This window comes from Corvus brachyrhynchos, unplaced genomic scaffold (assembly GCF_000691975.1).
Source record: "Corvus brachyrhynchos isolate BGI_N302 unplaced genomic scaffold, ASM69197v1 scaffold5, whole genome shotgun sequence".
NCBI classification, from domain to species: Eukaryota; Metazoa; Chordata; class Aves; order Passeriformes; family Corvidae; genus Corvus; species Corvus brachyrhynchos.
In genome coordinates, this window is record NW_008238321.1 from 11311229 (window position 1) to 11333494 (window position 22266).

The following is a 22266-nucleotide window of genomic DNA, read 5'->3' on the forward strand; positions in this document are numbered from 1 at the left end:
AAGAGCGGGAGGAGACTGGAAGGTGAGGGCTGAGCTGGCCTGAAGCAGCGTGGTGAAGGGGGACGAGGTGGGTTGAAGTCTCTGAAAAAGAGCCCGAGACATCTGATGTTTCTGCATGTTTTCTGCTGATTCTTGCTTGCTCCTTGTTCTTGGGCCTGGTGCTGGGTGCTCCCACTGCCACAGGGGTCATGGAGAGTCTGGTGTAGAAGTGGGACTGTGCCCCATGGGCGGTGCAGGGATTTGTCTCAGTGAGTATTGTGTGTGTGGATAACAGAAAATACTCTCCTGGTTAACTGCCCTAGGAGCCATAGCATCTGTGGGATTTCTTTAATCTTCAATAAAGAAGATCTTCAGTGAGTTTCCTACCATGGCAGTCAGGGTATCAGCAACCTCCAAAGTCTATAAAGGTAAGCAGAACTGTACTGGCGCACGTCACCCTTCCTCCCTTCCTTCCTCCCTTCCTTCCTCCCTTCCTTCCTCCCTTCCTTCCTCCCTTCCTTCCTCCCTTCCTTCCTCCCTTCCTTCCTCCCTTCCTTCCTCCCTTCCTCCCTTCCTCCCTCCCTTCCTTCCTTCCTGCCACCCCTTATTATTTTTAAAAAACTGTTCGTGTCAAAATCTTATTCAGAAAGGAAGCTGTGGGAGGAAAGGGTCAGCCAACAGGAAAATACCGGGTTTTTCATTTTCCTTTTGTAGGCTGGCACGGGACAGAGCACCGGCTAGGAAGCTGTGTCAGGAGCACTCACCTCTTGACACTGCTGCTAATAGCTGGTTATTACAGCCCATTTTGCTGAGAGCTGAGGTTTGGCTCTGACAGCTGCTCTGGTGATAAAGTGTTTTACCTCATCTAAAAATCATAAACCTTTAAAATACCCCTCTTTGTCTTTCATATTTTATATTAAATATTGTTATAAGTTTAGTAAGTTAGTTATAAAAAGGGTATGATTACATAAAACAGAAGCATCACCTTGGTAAGAGATTTATTTTGAAATGCATGTCTATAAAGTGCTATTACAGGATGGTTTAAAATAAGTCTTAATGCAGATGAACTGACAGCGGGCTCTGAATATTTTTGCACACTGAGCAAACTGTTCATTTACGTTAGTGGGGAATCTGGTTCATGACAAAAATTCTAATTTTATAATTGATCACAGATTGTTTGCTTTCATTTCATTTATGTTGTTTTACACCTTTATATAAAGTATATGCTTTTATGTTCTTGTTTCTGTTTGTCAGCCTTCCTTCCTTCCTTCCTTCCTTCCATCCATCCTTCCTTCCTTCCTTCCTCCCTCCCTCCCTTACTATACTTTTGCTACGAGGAAAATTCTAGTCCAAAATAAAAAAGCCTAATCACTAATTCTAATAGCAGGGGAGAATGAAGTGTGGAGAACAGTCCTCCTCCCACCCATTCAGTGCAAAGTTCCTGTTCACCTCACGGAAGCAATACTAGTTTTAAAACTCTCCCAATTCATAGCAAATATAAAAATTATTTTGTTATGCAAAGACGATATGAAAAATGTCTGTCCTAGTTCCAAGTGACCAGCTGTAATATTTTATAGAAACTTCTTGGTGAAATCCAAATCCAAACTCATGAGATATGGAAAATGTTCTTTATTATACGTTTGTTATTAACCTGAACAGGGAAATTTTCAGTATTTTGCTGAATATATAGCTTACTGTGTTGGAACTCTGGAATAGATGTCATTCAATACTCTCTCAAGGAGAATCTGTTCTTTCCAGTCCTGCCTTAGCAGGATGACTTATTAATGATACATAGTACAAAAGAGTATTGAAATTATAGTGTTCTCTTCAAGGCTGAGTGTCTTTGAAAGGATGGCAGATATTCCTTAAAACTCTTTCATTCATGCTGTGTGTATCATAAATAGACTTCCTTTTGCATGGGCCTTATCCTACAAATGTTCTAAGCATAAAACTGTTAATTTTGTGTACAAGGCGCTTTAGTGGACAAAGCTGTTCAATCTGTAGGTGAGATGTGTCATAGAAACTTTTAAGATCAAGCTTTTTGCCCTGTTGCCTCATTTTCCTGTGTATAGAGTAAAGCTCATGTCTGGCTGTAAACCTAACTAGGTCAGGAGTAGATTTTTTGAAAATGTGTAAAATCAAGTAAAGAATTACAGTCACAGTTCTACATCGTAGCTCTAGCAGTTCTACCATAGCAGAACTCCTCCCTGGTTTTTGGCAATTCAACAGCAACAACACCACTATCATTAAACACAGGGTAGTTCCTTACCAACAAAGATTCCAGGAAGCAATACAGGTTACAATCTCAGCAAATTCTAAGACAAACTCCAATAGATTATTTCCTACTCATGTGATTAATTCTGTCACATCTGCTTTGTTTTCTGGAATTTTGCTCGTTCCTCTGCTTTGAAATACATATGAATTTTAATTATTTTTTCATATTATTGAGAGTTTCAATCAACAGTTTTCTTAAGATTGCTTGATTTTTTTTGTTTCCTTTCTTGCAGTGTCTTCTGTAGTCTTAGCTCTGTTTTTACTACCAGTGTGTTTGGCAGTTTCATATCCACAAGTCTAACCTTCTGTGTTGGAAGAACTTCATAGTCTGTCATTCATGTAAGTAATAGTCTAATAGCAGGTCTGTTTAAATTATTTTTAGTGGAAAATTGGGCTTTCTCCAAAAACTGCTGTTGGCAGGGTTGATTCATCAATGGTAAATGTGGTTGCTTGCAGAATTTTTGGGTAATATACTTTGTCTTTTTTTTTTTTTTGGTCCCTCTTTGGATAGTTCAGTAACTGTTCTGATTCAGTTTCCACTAAGAAGTAATTTATCATGTCATTTTTCATTTAAGGGTTCAGGAGCACATCTGTTATGGCATTTGTCCCTTCACAGAGAGCCAGTGAAGACAACTGAAACTTACATCACATTTTTGTGGTCTATAAAGCTCATTAAATATTAAGCCACTTCTGTGGGTTTCAGTTTGAGCCAGATTCCAAGAGTAGTGAATGAAAATAAAAACTATATGATTATAGATTTCATAAAGTTTTTATTTCTAATCAAAAGCATGAGCTATGAAGATGTTCATACATGGATAGTAGCATTGTATTCAAGTATAAGAAATAAAATTCTGGATTTTTTTATTGCAGAAAGAAATGAAGTAACTGTTGGGCCATCAGGCTGGACGTCAGTATCAGCCACAGGGAGATGGAATAATGCTCCTTACTGTTGGAGGGAAGACTTTGAAATCTTTCTGAAGGAGGCAGTCACTTCCATGCAGGTATTCCCATTTCGTGTGTTCAGGCAAGACATGACTAATTTGCAATTCTGGCTTAGTGTGATTTCTGTTAGATTTGGTAAGAAGGATAGTTACCCTTAGGGAGAACAGTTAATCTTAAAGACATGAACATCTGTACAATCTTGATAATACATTCTTAGAGAATATAGATCTGTCTTAAAGAATGTAGGTCTATCCCAAAGAATATAGATACATCTTAAACAATACAGATGGTGTGCAGTGTTTTGTAGTCTAGACTTGTTTGGTTGATTTTACAACTTGCTCACACAGATGCTCTCACATTTTTAGAAAAATGGTGCAAGCATTACATTTCCTAAAACAACATCTTGTTGATAGAATCAGTCATTGATACCCAGCCATTGTAATAAAGAATAATTTTGTTTCAAATCTAGACAATCAAACAGTTATTCTTTTTTAAGAAGCATTGCTTAATAGTTTCCATGCAGGAAAGTCTTAGTCCATCAGCATGTCTTTTTTTTTTCCCTGTTTTTTTTTATCAGTACTTGAATAATCTGGTACTCTTAAACCCCTCAGGCAAACTCTTTGACTTCCTGTGCTTGGCAGATGGGTTTTAGCCATGTATTGTTTCTTAAAATGTTTGTGTTGTCACACGTATCATATTTTTCTCAGCTGGAAAAACATTTTTATAGAAAATCCTGTTTTCTGGTTGTCTCAAAGGTTTCAAAAGTGCTTGTACCTTGCATTTAGGCCAAAAGAAATTTACATGCAGGTATTTTATATTGCTTTGGGGAACATCAGAGCTAAAGCTTAGCAAGTCAAACGTCTTTTATGAATAGTGCTTTTTTGTATGGATAGGAAGATAGTTCCATTCAAATAGTCAAAACCCCCAAGATTAAACATACCTCTCTTCTAAGAATTTTGCAGGGGTTTCTCTCAGATTACCTTTGAAATCACGTCCTGAATTTTATTTGCAGTTTATTTTAAATTCCTGGTCTTGACACATTTGAGGGTTTGTGGTTTTTTAAGATTTCTAAATGAGCTTTATCTACTGCTAGCATCAAATATTACTGGTTTTGGAAGGCAGCGCTTGTTTCCATTGTGTAACACCGATAAGGCCACTTGTGAGTCATTGAGGAAAAAACACCAGAATTCCCCAGTGAGGAAAACAAAATGCATTAGAAATTGCAAAGGTCCAGCACCTCTGTAATGCTTCTGATCTGAAATATACTTTGCATTAGAACATGTTCTACCTGTAATAATTATGCACAGTACTAGACACAAGCAGGATGCTTTCTAGCATGAAAGCAGAAAAAACAGAAAAAAGAGGACTTGGATTCAAAGGACATGGGCTGAACCAGATCATGGGTGGAATTTTGCATGAAGCTTGAGAGGGTTTTTCTATCTCAGGAAAGAACTTGATGTAAATTAACTCTCAAAGGAGAATGTGCTGATTAAGGCCAGACTGTTCCCACCCTGAGAAGTAGCCACAGTCTGAATTCCCCTCTGCTGGCTAACCCCAGCTTGGCATGGTTAGATGTATTCTCACATACCACTCTCCAGTCTCACCAAGGGCTGGGAATGTAAAATTCCTAATTCATCCTACAGTGGGAGCTGCAGCTGGGCTGCAAATCATGCATGAGTCCTGCTCTGGCTGCATGCACATGGCAGCAGCTGATGGATGGGAGCCCCCACAGTTCCTCCTCTCTGCCTGAAGAAGCCTTCTCAGCCAAGTCCCAGTGTACCAGGGCTGGCATCCCCTGGCACACGTGGCAGCCAAGTGACAAGCTGTACTTGCTCATGACACACGGTGTAAGAAGGGTCACACCAGGTGCTCTTGTTGATTCACCAGTGGGTGAAATGCAATGGCATATCTCCACATGAGCTGGCTCAAATCTTGCTGCTGGCTAGTCAGCAGTGCACAAATCTGGGTTTAATAAATATGGAGCCATAAATTCAGACAGGAGCAGGAACTGGCAACTAATGATTTTGACTTTTAGTGGCCTCTGAGCTGTTTGTGCAGCTGTTTGTGAAGCCACGCTTAAATCAGATCACTCAATCCAGGTTTTTATAAAGTCATGTCTAATCTAATCACTTTGAACTAGAGTTGCTCCATTGATTAAATTCACGCTCTGGTCCCACAAACAGTTGCACTGGCACAATTGCAGCACTGGTAGACAGTGACACACAGATGGTATGGAAAGAAGGAGGGGAGGCTGCTGGATTGTAAGTTTGTCTGTGGGGACAATATCCCTGCATAATTCCAGCCTTATTCTGAACCACAGACTCTCCATCAATTTCACTTCCTGATCCCTCACGCTCAGCCCGTCCCAAACTGAGCCTATACTCAGGCTTACATGCTTGTTATGTCTCATCTGTGTAATACTAGATCATCTAATGGTAATAAATTGATCAAGATTAAATATGAACATGTAATTGCATTTCTTTCAAGGTTAGCCAGCTGTGAGTTAGTGTTTAGACCAAGCTTTATCCTGGCTTTTTACTGGCAGCAGGAAGACAGATGATACCAACTAATGTAAAACCATCAGGAGGAAAACCACTCACCAGTCCTTGTTTTTGAGGCTTTTGGGTTTTAAATAACTTTGTACTGCTGGGTTGAATTTGTACAAAGAATTTCATGCCACATTGCCATCCAAAGATTAAATTTATTGCATCATGAAATTGTGGTTATATACTGGTGAGAGGAGGCTTTCAGCTTCTCTCATAGGTTATTTTGGAATATACCTGCCGAGTCTAGGGGAAAGGGGATGATTCTTTGTTAAAAGGTGATGTGTAGTAGTTTAAATTCTTGTGGTATCTAACCAAAGTTTATTTCAGCTGTTGCAGTTAGAAATAAACACATGGGTCTTATGCCAAAAAACATTCCTTAGACCCTTACCCTCTCATGGTTATATGTACTGTTTTATACCTTTCATATCCTCACAGATGTAAGAATAATCCCATACACATCTATACCAAATAAAAAGGTTTTGGCATTTTCTTACCATAATTGAAGTGTACTTAAAATTTAAAAAGCAGATCTTCACCTTAATTATCTTTCCCCTGCTGTATTTCTCTTTATAGTCTTAAAGAAAGAAAAACTGTCTCTAGGTACAAGAAGATGTTAAGCAAGGGAGAGTCAAAGTTAAAACTTGGCAAGAGCTAAAACAAAGAATTTTTCCAAGGAAATGGAGGAGACAGGTCAAATTAATTCCTTATGTAACTCCATTTACCTCAGTACAGTTACAGGAAGGATGAATTTGGTACCTTCTACTTCTGTGGTCAGAAAAGGATTTCTGTGATCTCAATCAGCACAGTATAAAATAATAATTCTTCAGAAACAGAATTTAAGTCTGGTAGAACTGCCCTTGTTATTTTTAGTCTATTAATATGATTGCAAAAGAACAATAGGTCTACAGAACAACAAAAAACCGTCTTCATAAAAAGATTAGTACGTGATGATTTGTAGCTTACATCCTTGGTAACAATTTTTTGTGGGAAAGAGGAATTCATGACAGACTGCTAAAATGGGCAGGGACAGCAGGGACAGCTTCTCTTTCTTGTAAGTTCCAGAAGCTTTTTTTCCAGATCACTGCATTGCAACTTCAACTTTTCCCCCTCTGATCTCATTCTTCTCCTCTAACCACCCCTAATTCAAATTCTCCTTTCCTTCAAGATTCTTCGGGTTCCACTGTGTGTGCAGGGCTCTCTATGGCTTCTCTTTACTGATAAGATTTTTAGATTTTTCTCCTCAGGCAGAAATATTCAGCCCCTTAGGACAGATAAAGGAGAGGTGTTCAGCCTCCACCATAATTTCTTTTTATATTTTGAACTTCAATATGTTTAAATTTGAGATGCTTTAATAATGCATATTCACTGTGAGAGCCCAGCCTTCATGTGCCAATCTGTAGTACTCAAGTGTAGCCATACCCAGAGATTATTTCCATTTCAAAACCTTGTTATGAAACAACACCCCTGCCTCTCCATCCCACTGCCAAATTCAGGAAATACTTCTAATATCAATGTTAAGGTCTTCTAATACTGTAACATAAAAGCATTCATATAGTGTATTAGTGCAATGAAATTTAAGTCAACAGTCTGTCTTTTTTATCCTTACAACTTGCAACTATCAGTTTTAATACAGAGGAAAGTGTCTGTGTATACAAGCATATAAAAGATGTGAAAATACAAAGGCATTTATTGAAAACAGACAAAACCAGGAAGATGATAAAATAGCAGAAGGAAGTGGCCTCACATATAAAAACTTTTGCTTTGTATAGCAGAATTTATCACTAAAAGCTCAGGCTGGCAAATTGCCATGCTTTGGACTAAACAAGGAATGTAACATTAAAAAAATTTGACTTCGTGTACAAAACACAATAGACACATTTGAAACAGTAATGTCCTACAAAGTAATTTAATTAAAATTTTTTTGTTTCTTTTTAATGTGTATTTTTTAAAGTTTCATTATATTTTCAAATAGCAGAAATCTCATTTGCACAGATGCAAGCTCTCCTCTTAAGGATGTGTGCATCTATCAGGTGTGCCATTCAGCAGGATATATGAAATTCCCAAATATCCAAAATTAAACAATGATGGTGGAGCTGTATTTTGAAAGGAAATAATTTTATTTCAAAATAGTGGAACTATTAAAGCATGTTTTATAAAAAGTTATTCACTCTACTGCAGCTTTAATGCACAGCTGCTCAAGTAAATGTGGACTGCTCAATGTTCTCACACTGGATAAAGAATATGTTTTTTAAATAGACTATGTTCTCCATTTCTTTTCATGTTGGTGGGGAAAAAAATTGAAAGCATTAGGGAATAACAGTACAGTTACGCCTGAAAGACTGTCACATGGAAGTCTTTGAAATCTGCTGTTGATTGAGAACACTTCAAAAGCCTGAGAATCTGGGATACTTAATTCTGTTATTTTACCACCTGAGAATAAATGAATTATTTCCTGCAAGGATGTTCTCTCCCCCTGGCCTCCCCAGTAGAACATGGATAAACTCTCATAAGTAACCAAATCATGCCCTTGCTCTTTACTCTGTAAGGCTTTTCCAGAGCTTGGCAGGTATGAAAGACTCCAAACCTGAAAAACAAGATGGCAGATAACTACAATTAAAACAAACTGATAATTTTTTTCAACATCTTAATCACATTTGCAAGATAAATACACTGCTAAGTACTAGTTATGTTCTTAAATATTATCTCATTCACAGTTAAAACCTTTTCATCTTGTTGACCAGAGTAATTATCTCCTCCATACATATAAATCATTCCATGATTTAATGTATGGAGTATTTTTATATGTTTCTTATATTTGAATCTCCAGTGTCCTGCTTGATTCTGTGGAATTTCCATATTTACTCTCTACAAAGTACAGTTGCCTGGCAGTTCTTTTTCTAGCTGCTGCTTTTCCCTGAAATGGTCTGGACTTCCTGCATAATTTGTACAAAGCTTTCCTTTCTATAAATGTCATTTTAATTTTGTTTTAGTGAAGCTGAGATATTCTGATATGAGTTAAAAAGAGATAAATTCTTCATATTCTTCAGCTAAAATAATGAAATGATGCCTTGAAACTATTAGAAAGGAGATAATATTGGTTTTTTATAAGTAATGACAGATAAATGCAGATAAATCAGTATTCTCAGAAATCTAAACTGCTAATCAATAAAAGATGTTACTCCAGAATGCTGACCATAGGCAACAGCAATGAGTAAAGCAGTATCTTTATCACAATGGGCTTTTGGAAGGTCTGTATTAATTCCAGAATTATACAACAGCAAAGAAAGGTGTGCTTTTACCATGCAGCACCTATGGCTACACATTTGGGGTGTGTTTCCATTCTTTCTACTGCACTTTTAATCATTTATGGAAAGCACTTAAGCAGAAATTTATCCTTGATCTAAACAAGCAGATACTAATGCATGTGTATGTTATATATGTGTTTATATATAGTTACTACATGCAGTCAGGAAAACTACAATTTCGTATTTTATGTTAACAAAATAGTCTTTTATCTCTAGATCACATTATTACAGGTGTGCTGGGAGCATGATGAGCAAAATACTCCCTGAATGCTGCTGCAAAGCTGGTTGGACATCCTACCTTGGTTTCAGTCCAGTTTTGAACAGAGGCCTGTCCACTCACATTCAACAGTCACTTGAATAATGGGAACTCTTTAATTTCCTTACAGAGCCCCTTAGTAAAAGTTTAGACACAAACTCCACCTTTGAGTTTGGAGTCTGCCTCGTTAAAACAATGTCTCGTCCCCTTCTGCTAGCAATCAACAATTGTTTAACACTTCTGTAGTACTTCTTTATCATGATAACAATAGCAACTTTTTGAGATGTCATGTGACATTCTCCCTGAATTATTGAATTTACTCTTGATGGGGCTATCTTCTGTTCTAAGTGGAAATGGCAAGGAGACACTGCTGTGCCAATAAATGTGTCAGTCATAACACAATTTAGCATAACTGGCCAAAGTAACTGTAGATTCTTCCTTACAGTGACAAGAAATTATATAACTTAACAATGTTTGTCAGATTAATTTGAAAAAAGAAGTATTGTTATTTAAACTGTGACAAGAAAAGGTGCTCTGAAAATATACCCATTTCTTCTCTAACAGCCTAATTTCTTGTAAGGACTTTATAATTAATTTTGGTGTGACTTCATTAACTCTCCATTTCAAGAAGATACTCCAGTGTATTTTCTTGATCAGTAGCAGTAGATAAAAATATTAAAATTATGTTTAACTGCAGCACCAACATCAAGCAAAGTGATATAATACCCAGTATATCACAAATGAATAATGTGTAGCTGAGAAAGAAAAAAATCAGAATTTAGTTCTCCAGGAAATAAAAAAGGTACACTTCCTTTGCATAAAAAGCTTTAATAACCTTGTTAACAATTACTTCGAGCAGTTCATGTGAGAATGTCTAAGATTAAAAAGAAATAGTAAGTTTAAAGCTTTGTAAAAAGTCTTATCAAAAGCTTTTATCAATTTAATCATTCAAATAAAGTAGCAAATGTTACCCTTTTATAAACTGGAATTCCGAGGAAATTTCTCTTAGAAGACCATCCATATGCTATAACTTTAGACATGGTGTATTTTATTTTTCTAGTTCTCAGTTGGTAAATGCTGACTCTTTTTTCCAAGATAATACACTTAAGGATGGCTGTTCTATGAAGAGCACGGTATTTGGAATGGATGCAATGAATTTCAAGGCCCTTCAGGAACATGATACTGTCTCAGTTTGAATGGCTGGGAAGATTCACATTGACTCTGCTGTGGGTAGGGCTGCACTTTTAACCCAGACTAAATTTAATGATATTCCCATAAATCACCAAGTCCAGGCATTGTGGCTCAGCTCACGCAGGAAGATCCTCAGCTCCAGAGCTCTGATTAAGTCAACAGGGCTAGACATCAGTACTGATCTTGTGTGATTGGATTACAGGATTGGAGCTGTGATTTGTCCTACTGAAACCACTCTAAGGTACTTAGACAGATAAATCCTACTATCAGATTTCTTTTCTTATTGATTACACTTTCTGAAATAAAGAAAACCAACCAAAACCAAAAAAACCCAACTTCGCTTTCTCCATGTAGCATTCTGATAAGGTGCATGTAGGGCTGGAAGGACAACAGAAATACCTCTGGGGGAATAATAGTAGAAGTGTGATTTTCCTCTTCCACAAAAGGTTGTAAAATATTTGTGCTTTTTTTTTATTTCCTCTGAGCCCATTTCCAGTCCTTAATTAACCCCACCCTCCTTGTGTGATATGACCTGACAGTTCCTGTTATAAAGGAAAATCATAGCTAGGTTGCCCCCTGTCTCAAGTTTTAATTCATACCTTCTCATCCCATGTTTCTGGCAAAATGATCTATCACTTTAAGCCAAGAATATGTTCAAACACTTTTTTTTTTTAATTGGTTGGTCTTTCTGGTTTTTTCTCCATGAGTTTATTCCTTGCCTCTCAGGTTTGCATGTTAGGCTGAGAGGAATCATCTTGTGTATCCCATTATCTGATCATGGCTGGAATATCTGCTAGGAGGCAGAAGAGGCAGATCACCTGCTGAATTTAACAAGCACATGTGAATAACAATCACTGACCAGAGGTATTTTCATTTATAAAAGCATCCTTTTATACTAACTATAGTAACAATAGCCATATACAAAATGGAATCAAACCTTTGGGCAGTGCTGTTTCAATAGGGGCCTTCAGAAAAACCACTTCCTATGTGATGAAAGAGAAGCTGCTCAAAAATCCATTCTGTAATTCCTTATGGATACTTTATGAAGATATATTAGAATTAACTGTAAATTGAGCAAGTAGCAAAAATGCTTGATGAACTGACTGTAACAAAATATCCAGTGATGAAAAACTCTGCAGACTTCTGCTTGCTAGCATTGGCAAGTAAGTAGTTTAGCTAAAGAGAAGGAAAGCAGAAGATACAGCTGTCAACTGCAAACGAATGATTATAAACCAGAAAGAAAATGTGAGGAAGAGCTCTGAAAATTATGATTGACAGTGACAACACAGACCAGACAGCTTTTATTTTAAGCAACAGATTGTTGGGAACATAACACCGTATATCAAAGTGAAGGACTTGAAACCTGCTGTAGTCTGTACAGATGTTCTCACTCAGAAAGCAGCTAGAGGGAACAGAAGATAAAAGAAGGCTGTCCAACTTCAAAAAAGGTTTGAATTTTCATTCTGTTTTGACAAGTTTTTGTGCTAGTCTGTGATTTTCAGCGTGATAGAAAATTCAGCATCTACAAACCTGACATAAAGTGAGAAACACCTGAAGGGGTACAAGCGAACCCTTAAGGAGGTGCTATACAACATCATAAAATATTTCTTGTTGTTTTAATCTTAAATGCTTTTCTGTTGAAGGAGGCAGAAATTGGAAATGCTGTAACTATTCTAGCTCTGGAGCAGGTCATACGTGCTTGCAGTCAGCATGCACTACTTGGAATGCAAGGCTGAGATCTGAGAAGCAATTTAGGAATCCCTGCTGTAGAAAAGATTTTTTATGATACAAAGCAAGACAGGATTACTGAACTCAGAAGGGTTATTCGTGAATAACTTCCAGCTAAAGTGATTAAGGGCTTCAGCCACTAGCCCCAGAAAAAAACCAACAAAGCATCAAAAACATCCTGCTTGTCATTGCTGCTGACTTTTTGTTCAGTGAGCAAGAGGTCTGTGTTGGTTTTGGTCCTTTGCCCTTGGGGACACTTTTAACAAAACATAATACTTGAAAGAATTCCAAAATGTGGTTGTTTTGGTTTTTTTCTTTTCTTTTCTTTGAACTACAAGGTTAAAGATAAATAAAGGAATATTTTGATTTGTCTAAAACATACTTGTGATAACAAATAGACAAAGCACTTCCTAACGTTCAAGACTTACAAGTACTTTTTACAAACACACCACAGTTCTTGATAACAAAAACCCCATCCAATACTTTCTTTTTTAATGGAAGGTAAAGCACTCCACTTTTAAAAAATTGTCTCTTTAAGAAATATGAGTATCTTCAGCAGAATCTTTGGTACTTGTGTTTGAGGTTTTGGGGTTTTTAAATTTTAAGCTGCTATAATATCTGCCAGAAAAAGCAAGAGCTAAGAAACATACTGAAGAGATAAATGTTGTGATGAGTGGAAATTGCTAAAAGGTTCCTCTGGCAATCTCAGATTTGCAGAGAGGAAATTTGGGCTTCCGTACAGACGAGTTGCTCTTACAGAATTTTACAGTATGAGATGAACAAAGAGACTACCACAAAGTCATAGGCCACCAGCTTGAATCCAACTTCAAAGCCTTTCAGATCCTAATAGGAAGAGATATGCACACAGTAGCATGTCTATTTCTCAGTATTCAGAGTTCCTTAGCATTCCCCATTGCAGGTATCATGCCCAATTATATAAATGTATATAAAACTACTGGTAAACCATCTGAAAGAGATGACAACATGAGTAATTAAGGCTGTAACATATTACGGTCACAGTGGGTGGCTGGAACATCCTGGAGACCCAAAGGTTACAATGTACTGCTTCAGGATCTGCCACACAAATTCCAAAAGCCATGAGGAACCTACAGTGATGTGCAGGGAGCACTGATAACACTTTCTTAACCATGGAGATCTAACCACATGCCAAAACCTTACAGAACTTTATTAGATTATTATATTCAGTTTTGTCCCCCCTCCTTTTTTCCTGTTTAAATGCTTGTTTTGAGGGACAATATGATCTCAGCACTCATCATTAAGAAAAATAGTACATATTAATTCTGTACTTAAAGTATCAGCCTTTTCTTCAGGGTTGCCAATACCAGTTCTTTTCAGAATACAGCCCATAACAATAACATACTTCCTCAAAACGTATCACTTGTGGCAGCAAAGGACGCCCAGATCAAACAAAAACTTAAGTTTTTTGAGTTTAGAATCAAAATGCCACCTGATAGCAGCTTTCAGAATAGACATCTCTGAAGGGTGAGTGGCTCCTGTTTTAGTATGGTTTTTTAAATGTTCAACATTAAGCAGAGGGTACATGTTTATTCTGCTCCATTAATGGGAATATTTCATTCAGCAAAAACAAGAGTTCTGGCATATCTGTTAGTATCTTGGTGATTTTAACTGTGCAGAGAAGCACCCAGCAATGTTTATCCTCAATGATGCAAGAGGGGGGCTATGGCCATTACATGTATTTACCGTGGTTTGCTTTCCCCTTTAAAATGAAACTGTGCTGCAAGACTGGAGCTAGTTAGGAAATACCTTGGAATTACGTTGAAAGTAACTGGCTTGTTAAGGTTTCTCACCAAAAAAAAAAGTGTGCAAAAAGAATGCTTATGAATGAATAATGTGGCTAACATCATTAAGCTAGCCGTGAGTTCAAATACCAAATCCCCAAGGTCAGGTATAAGCACCGAGCCCTTTTATTCTCACAGAGGTTTTAAATTTGCTTTGTTTCTGTAAACACAGATCTCTCAAAGTGTACCTCTGAAAAAGGCACTCACTGTCTGACTTTATATTGTCAGAAACACAATCTCCTTAAGTACATCCATACAATTTATACAATGAAAAATTGCAGTGAGAAGCACCAAAACCACCTCGTGTCTTTTAAAAAAGATTTTTATTTCTGTTTTTAAATAGCTTGACAAAACCCATCCATTGGTACTCTGAGTTCAGCTGTAAACAGTTACAATACATTACTGCTGTGTATTGATTTTGTACATTAACCTATTTGCAGTGACAATCCATAAGACAAGTCAAACTGAAATGCACTGTACTAAGAAGTACTAACAATGCTGTAACTCCACATACTCCAAAGACTGATGTGTAACTCCCTCCTGTGGTGTGAGCGAGCAGCATCGCAGTCAAGAGCTTCTGGCAGCTTGGGGAGCACTCCCGATATTCAAAAGTCTGTATTCAGGTTTCAAGTCTACTATGGAAACTTCTCTCCCAAGTTAAAAGTGTCACAATACATTTTAAAAATACATACAAAGTTGTAAACATCTTTCTCTGGAACAAAAAAAAAAAAAAAAATGGTTTGTGCCACCCTTCTCCACCTCCCACATTGCAACAAAAAAAATAAGAAGAATTAAAAAAAATAGGGCCAAAGAGCAAGGCCATAGACTAAAATTGTTCTGCAGGGATGACATCACAGTTTACAGGAAGTATTGAGTATCAGCATTGAAAATTAGTCACTATCAGGCAGCAGAACCCATTTTCAAGAAATGGTTTCACTCAACTTCAAGTGATGAATCAGGCACTGAATATTAGACTTCCCTACTTTTAAGAACAAAAGCTTGAATTACATTTAGGTGTAATGTTTGATAATAGCTAAAATTGACTACAAACAGAAAATTAAACACTGCTACTTATGCAATTTTGGTTTTGACCACTTTTGCTATCAGGTTTATACAGATCTTCCATGAAGAAGGAAGGAATTTGCAAAACAGACTACAAATACATAGAGATCAGAGAAATAAAATGGACCTTTTCAAGGCAGATTTACTTTGTGGAAACCTCTCTGGTCATTTTCTAAAATGTTTTAGCTTTTAAATTTATTTCATCATTAACAATGAAATAACCATCTTAGGCTGAATCCTGTATCACTAATTCCAAAAAGACTAAGGTAATTGAGGTTTTTGGAGGCAGTAGAGGATTAATTTCGAAGTACAATAGGATTTGCTTTTACCAGTGCAGGCTAGTAAAGGATAACATTATTCTAGCACTTCTGTATTTATTATTCTTATTTTATTTTCACACTGTCAGGAGATTGATATCTATGACCCTGTAATTTAAGTATGAGAGTTGATAATAAGTATCAGTATTTTCATAGGCAACATTGGTTTATTTTAAAGTTCTATCAAATGCATCTCTTCCATGAGGATTAGAGGCTCTGCAGTCTAAAAAGGATCCCCCCTGCCCTCAGTTACTGCCTGTGCATCACAGAAAAGTGTCAGAACACATTTTATTCTGTGCACTCTTAGGGGGAAAAAAAAAGGTTTCAAAATATTCACGTGAATGTACTCTTTAATTTTTTGAGAAGTTACACTATTTAAGTTCTGACCTTACTGTATTTTGTAAGCCCCAAATTCTAGCTGCAATTCTCAGCTGACAGAGGTACCACACATGCAAATTAAATATTGGATTTTAATTAAAGCAGCTGTTTTGAAGAGAAAAAAAGCAGAAATATGTCCCATTGACTACATATTGCTCTGCCAGTTATACTACCTGTCATACACCCTAATGAGAGACTATGAGAGACTAGGACTCTTACATCTCTTCATGGTTTCTGTCAATTTGTTGTGCATAATTAATTATAGGACACTGTTTCTGAGGTGGAACAAAATATCAGCATATGCTTATGCTGAGAAATCATAGGGACAGGAATATATGTAAGACCAGGCCATAAAAACAAAAGTAGCAACCTGACAATAAGATGATATATTAGGAGAGTACATACAGGCTTGTTTCTTCCAAAAATTAAATGTGTATACCTATAAGGGGCAAAGGTGGAGAGAAGGAGAAAGGAAGCAAACTTTGGCAAAGTTTAAGAAAGTGCAGTCTTTATAATCCTAAAAATAACTTTCAGAAAAAGAGAAATAAACCACAGACAAACAGACAAACCACCAAACCTCAAACAGCAACGTAAACAAACTCAACACTGAAAAAGCAAAAGGCTAAAAAATGTCTACAGCTAGAACTGTCTCCTGTGCAGGATGATGCAAACACACGATTGCTCGGATTGCACTGGCTAAAACCACACGGAGAAGTAACACCACTGTCTCTGCTGCTTTTTGCACTGCAGTGTCAGAAAGTAAAGAAGCATTTGCATAAGCATCCCAACATCATACTGTAGTAAAACACTTTTTATCTACATGCAGAGCTCTGTGCACACACATTTAAAAGTATATTTTCTTCTCAAAGCAGTATACCATATAGTAAATTTTCACTCGAGTGTAACTACTAGGAAATTCTCTAAATATTGAGTATCTTCTTCTTTTCTAAAGGCAGAAATAAAACTCTGCTATGTAGTGCAGGAAGGATCTGGACACTAATCAATGAAATTTTAGAAAGCACAAGTTGTTTAGTAGAACCCTGGCATTTTGCTTAGAAATAACCTCTTTCTAGAGCAGGATGAGAGACAAAATACAGAAATACAAAGGCAACTCCTGGTTGAGTATAAAGGTCCCTTTCCCCCTACTAAGAATGTTATTTTTCTGTACTATAATAATCATCTGAGCCAGTCTCAGCCCTAACAGCACATTAAGTCAGAAAATTTTCCACATTGGGTGTAGTGAAGCCATGAAACTCCACGCAAACTGGTTCTTGGCCAGGATACCTTCCATCTTTTGAGATGAGTTAGTATCAAAACATCTATAGGAAGAAAACAATGGCATAAACCATATAGTGTTAGATTTATCTATAGTTTCAAAGGATGGATGCCATCCTTCAGGTTCCCTATTCTCCCTCCAGACAGGAAAAGCCATTTAAACATTGTCAGGGCAGACAGTTCTTTTACTGCAAGAACAGCGCTTTCAATCAATCCATGGCCTCCCCAGATTTAAAGTGCAGTATATTACATGAGATTTTAACATACCAAACTATCCTTTATTTGAATTTCAGAAGGAATGTTCAAGTTAAAATTACCCTTTAGGTTTTAAGCAATAAAATTCAAGGCAAGGTATATAAACTGTCTTAAAATGGATTAAATCCACTCACTTAAGACTTATTCTTTGTATCTTATGTTCAATAGACATATAATACACAACAACCATCCATCATTTCACTTAGCTGTGTTGTATTTAAAGTGATCCTGTAATAAGTGATGAAAGGCCACGCACTCAAACAAGACTTTGCTTAAAACAGGACTGTGATACGTAACACAGTTCAACATTCCAGGATCTCCTCCTGCATAGGCTTGTCATCAATAAGGAGAAAACCCTTGGCACTCTGCTGTGCACACATTTAAATTCTACTTTACTGGTGGTGTCTCTCATGTTTCATTCCCCACCCTTTAAAATCACAATGAAAAATAGGAGCATTAAAAACTGGATTCATGGTTTTATGCCTTTAGCTACTCCTTTTGCCCATTAACCTGACAGTCTCAGCTGCAAGTTCCTGTATGTAACTGTGGTTCCCAAAACATGAAGTGCCCAAATGACATACAGCAGAGAATGTTCCAGGCCAAACCAGTCAGCTGCACAAACAGGGTCTCAAGTAACAACTGCAGGTACAGCTGTGCCAATTGATCCTTTGTACAGAAGTCCAAGCACTCAACTTTTGGGTGCAGGACTGTGTTCATGCACAACTTAAGGTAAGGCTCACCATACAGGGAGAGTATGGCTGTACCTATGGAGCTGCTTAGAGAGGTTAACATGGAGTTGCACAATGTTGCTCATGTCTTTAGCAATCAAGCCAGCTTTAACAGGCTCCAATCCCTCCCCTCCCTGCCTTCATTCCTCTGCCCTCAGCTCTGCCAAGTGGTTTTTTGAGTCAAGATACAGGCAGACAGCAGCTTAACACCGTAACTCCACGCCACAGACATTTGGAGAAGAGCCTTTTTTTCTGGTGTTCTGGGATTTCAGATCCACATCACTTCAAGAATCCTGAACCTCTGCAATACCACATGTTAATACTACTCACTGCAAGACTGATAAATTCCAGCAGTGGAGATAAGAGTGAATGGCTTGACTAAGAGGGAACTGTTGCTGTCAATACTTACTGTACTTACAATACATAATCCAGTATGATTTTGGGGCTTTTGCTCACTTCATAACAGGTAATTGCATGGTCAAAAGTCTACAAGTTAAACAATCATTTAAATACCAGGGAAAAATTTATCTTCTAAATTAAAGTAAGTGGCCTTTCATCTCTTTTAGCATCCAAAAGAAACAATCAGCCAATGGGGATAATGAAAACACAACATATCATTTAACATAAAAAGTAATAGATCTTATTTTCAGTACTCAAATAAGATTAAAAGTTTCCAACATTTCTCCCTGTAACACTGATAACCAGCATCTCATCTTCGTAATCAAGGACTTCTCTACACATGTGTGCTAACAGCCCAATAAACACCACACTGGGAATTCTACTGGCTTTCCAGGTAAGTTCAGTTTAAACTAAATGCAACATCACGTTCCCTCTTTCCAAGATGAAGCAAAACCAGCTGGCAAAAAGGATACCTAGTGTGTGAATCACTGGCATGGCTTTACTCCACATTGAGTCCTCACTTTTTAGTCAGGGTGAAGGGGAAGCTGAAAATGCATCCTAACTCACACACCAACACCTCCCTCTTTACGTGAACCTTTAAAGCACATTAAGCCCATCTACAGCAATGTCTCTGTTGAGAATTTTGGACATTGAATCCAAAGTTTCACCTACTGCACAATGAGTTACTTCACTGAAGTGCCAACAGAAGCCTGTTCCTCAAAATGCTATTCACCAGCAGCTCTATGGAGTCCAGCACATTTGCCCCATTCTTTGGCAAACCTCATTGTTAGAAGCCTGTCCCAAAGCCAAAGTGAATAGGCCCAGAAGTTATTAATGTACTTCAGCAATAACAATCACTTTTTCAAGGAAAAAAAAATTGTTTTAGAAAGTTTACAGTGTCTATTGTAGCACAATAAAGCTCACAAGATATTGTTAAAACAGAGCAGTGAACACTGCTGAGAATTATGCTGCATTGAAGACCACCCTCCCAACAGCTTTCCAGTTCCAAGTGTTTTAAGGACTGATATATTAGTTGCTGTTGAATTCAGAGCAGGAATTCAATTCTACAAGAAACAAGTTTCATTGGAAATGGTTATAAATAGTACTAGCCAGAACACTCCACCAATACAAACTCTAGAGAAAACAAAGGATCTGTGCTAATCAAATTGGGTTCTAGTTTAGTTTAACAGCAGACCTGCAGAAGTCCCAAAGAGTCTGAAGATTATGAAGTTCTTTACTCAGATGCAGCTATTCCTTACAAAAAAAAAGTCCCTATTGTTCTAACAGCTAGTTTAACTAGCAATTACACAACTATAATTTTTACTTTACCTATCTACTTCTCACTAAAACCTGAACTGTAACCTTGTCTCTTATTTTCTGCTAATATTAAAAAAAGTAGTTACTAAAATCTCTGTATTTTTTTACCTTCGCTACTGCACACCAGAGACCTGCTAGTGCAAAAGCTAGCACAGAGATCACTAGCTGTATGATGTGAAAAGTATTAGTCACATATTGTATATTCAAAAGCATTTGCTCGTATCCAGGTGTTTGCTCTGAAGATACAAGGTTTAAGTAACAAAGAGAAAAACATGGTTTCTGGTTGTTTATGAGTCCCACAGCATAGTTGTTCTTAGAACAGGGATCAAGAAGTCCACCAAGCTCCAATACTTTAAAAAATGCAAACTGCAATTCATTCTCTTTGCCACTGCTCATTTCTAATTCCAGAAACCACAGGTTTTTATTATACTGCAAATTTCCCAGCCAGAATTGTGCAAAACATACAAAGTTGTCTCCTGGGCAGCGTGAGCTGAAGTCTCCAGAAATGCTACAAGCTTCTTCCAGCCAGCCTGTTACTGAGATACCATCGATGCAGTGAGAAACCCTATCGAGACTGTCTTTCCCAGAAGAAAAATGCAGATGAAATGAATCCTTCCAAGGAGCAGCTGCACTTGAGTTCGTCCCTGCTGATTCACTGAAGCTCAGAGGCATTTCCTTGCCACCAGAAGGCAGAGGTATATTATTAAAGAGAGAACAATTCCCGATGTTATATAATTCTTGTAAACTGCTACGATGATTTTGAGAACTGTCCAACATGGAATGCACATGTGTCAGATGAGCTGCTGGCTTGTGATGATCTGGGCCATCGTCACGTACTCGTTTCTGGGTAAAATCTTCTTTCTTCATAGTCCTAGAGCACACGAGCACAGCTTTGCTGCTTCACAACAGGCTGGATTTGAAGAAGAGTGTGACTGACTAGTTGCAGCATACAGTGCAAGCAGCACACCAAATCACAAGTTAATGGATCTCAATATGGACCTAAAGATAAAGAATGCAGGAAATTATTACACTGATACCCCAGTTTCCTAGTTCCCACTATAAAGAACCAAAAATAACTCAAAATCTTTCACAGAAAGAATAACCCAGCTACAGAAAGTAACAGTTGTCCCAACAGACAAATCTCCCTACAGGCTGCTTGAGCACATCCAGAGGGCTAGGAAGTATACTCAAACACCAGCCGCCTTCTGTAGTTTCAGTTTAATCTGCTACAAGCTCTCTTTTGGTGACAGGCATGAAAGTGAGTCAGCGAACGAGCAGCCAGAGAGATTCGCTGTGTAACAGCAGCATTTCCCTTAACCAATAGAAACACAGGCTGGGACTGATTAGAGGCTCAGCATGAAAGGTTAATATTAAAGTCATCCTCCTGAAGTGCAAGCTGAAATCAGACACACAACACTGGAAATCAACAATGTACCAAGAACAGCTTCCTGGAGGGGAGGGAACTGGTCAGACTGGCTGCCCCAGCACAGTTAGCAGGTATCAGCTGTAGCACAATCAAAGGACTGTCCCAACACTGATAACCAGCAAAGACAAGGCTTTTTCAGCTACCAAGGTTACTAAGCTACGTGTACCACTCCTGGCCATGTGGCTTATTTTCAAGCTTCAGAACTTTAGGGCAAATTCCCAAAACAAAAATAGGATATGCCATACTTTGACCTCTTCCCATTTCAAATTATCTTTTACAAGTAACAAACTCCAACCAGACTTGTCTTTCAATACTTGGCCACCGGCCAGATGTCAAAACTTTCATTACAGCTATGTTTACGAAGAGTGCCAATCCTTGGCTAGAAGAGATGTTTGTAGTGACAGTGCATAGCCTGCTTCTGTTGCCAGTTAAGTTAAAAGTAAATCTTTCATTTCATCACAAAAACAATGAAACTTCTACCCTACAACAGGTCAAAGCTGTGTTAGAGAGTTCCATGTTTTGTAGAAACAGGTTCAAAACTGGAGAGATACAAATTAAATCTGAACCATCTTTTTCATGCAGTAACATTGGTATTTAAAACTGGCTGCGTTTTCTCTGCCGCAACTGTTCTTGATTAAAAAAAAAAAATAGAAGAAGGAAATTGTTTTCTTCGCTCCTTGGTGTCAGGAGCGCGCTATCAAAGTGCACATATTCACAGTTTATTCCCAGTATTTAAGTCAGCTATGTCTTAGGAACAGGAAGGCGACACGTTTGCTGCTAACACGCAGAGCGAGGAGCACAGCGGGGCACTCACAGCTGGCCACCGACGAGGGCAAGGCTCCGGGGCTGCAGCACAACCCAGGAGACATCGCCCGGGGTGACACAGGGCAGGGCACAACCCCCGCCCCGGCGCGGGGACGAGCACTCGTTATTCGGGGCAGCGGCCGCGAACCAGCCCCGGGCCCGGCCGCTGACACCGGGACGCGAGCCCGCCCCGGCCCCGCCGCCCCCGCCCACCTGCAGCCGCACGTTGAGCATCATGGAGGCGACGGTGTAGAGGTAGGGGGA

The 22266-nt window shown here is 38.1% G+C and overlaps 2 long non-coding RNA genes across 8 annotated transcripts; one reads left to right on the plus strand and one right to left on the minus strand.

The window, feature by feature from the left end:
• On the plus strand, positions 1–14006 carry LOC108446711. Of its 7 annotated transcripts, none has more exons than XR_001862013.1 (5): positions 1–67; positions 303–407; positions 2487–2592; positions 3124–3254; positions 11220–14006. It is a non-coding gene; the product is annotated as an uncharacterized LOC108446711 (long non-coding RNA). The 7 variants fall into 7 exon arrangements; XR_001862008.1 differs by lacking the exon at positions 11220–14006 and adding an exon at positions 10398–10828; XR_001862009.1 differs by lacking the exon at positions 11220–14006 and adding an exon at positions 9263–9871.
• A 341-nt stretch (positions 14007–14347) lies between these two features.
• LOC108446712 lies at positions 14348–22266 on the minus strand. Its single transcript, XR_001862014.1, has 2 exons — positions 22216–22266; positions 14348–20771 (listed from the first exon to the last, which is right to left on the minus strand). It is a non-coding gene; the product is annotated as an uncharacterized LOC108446712 (long non-coding RNA).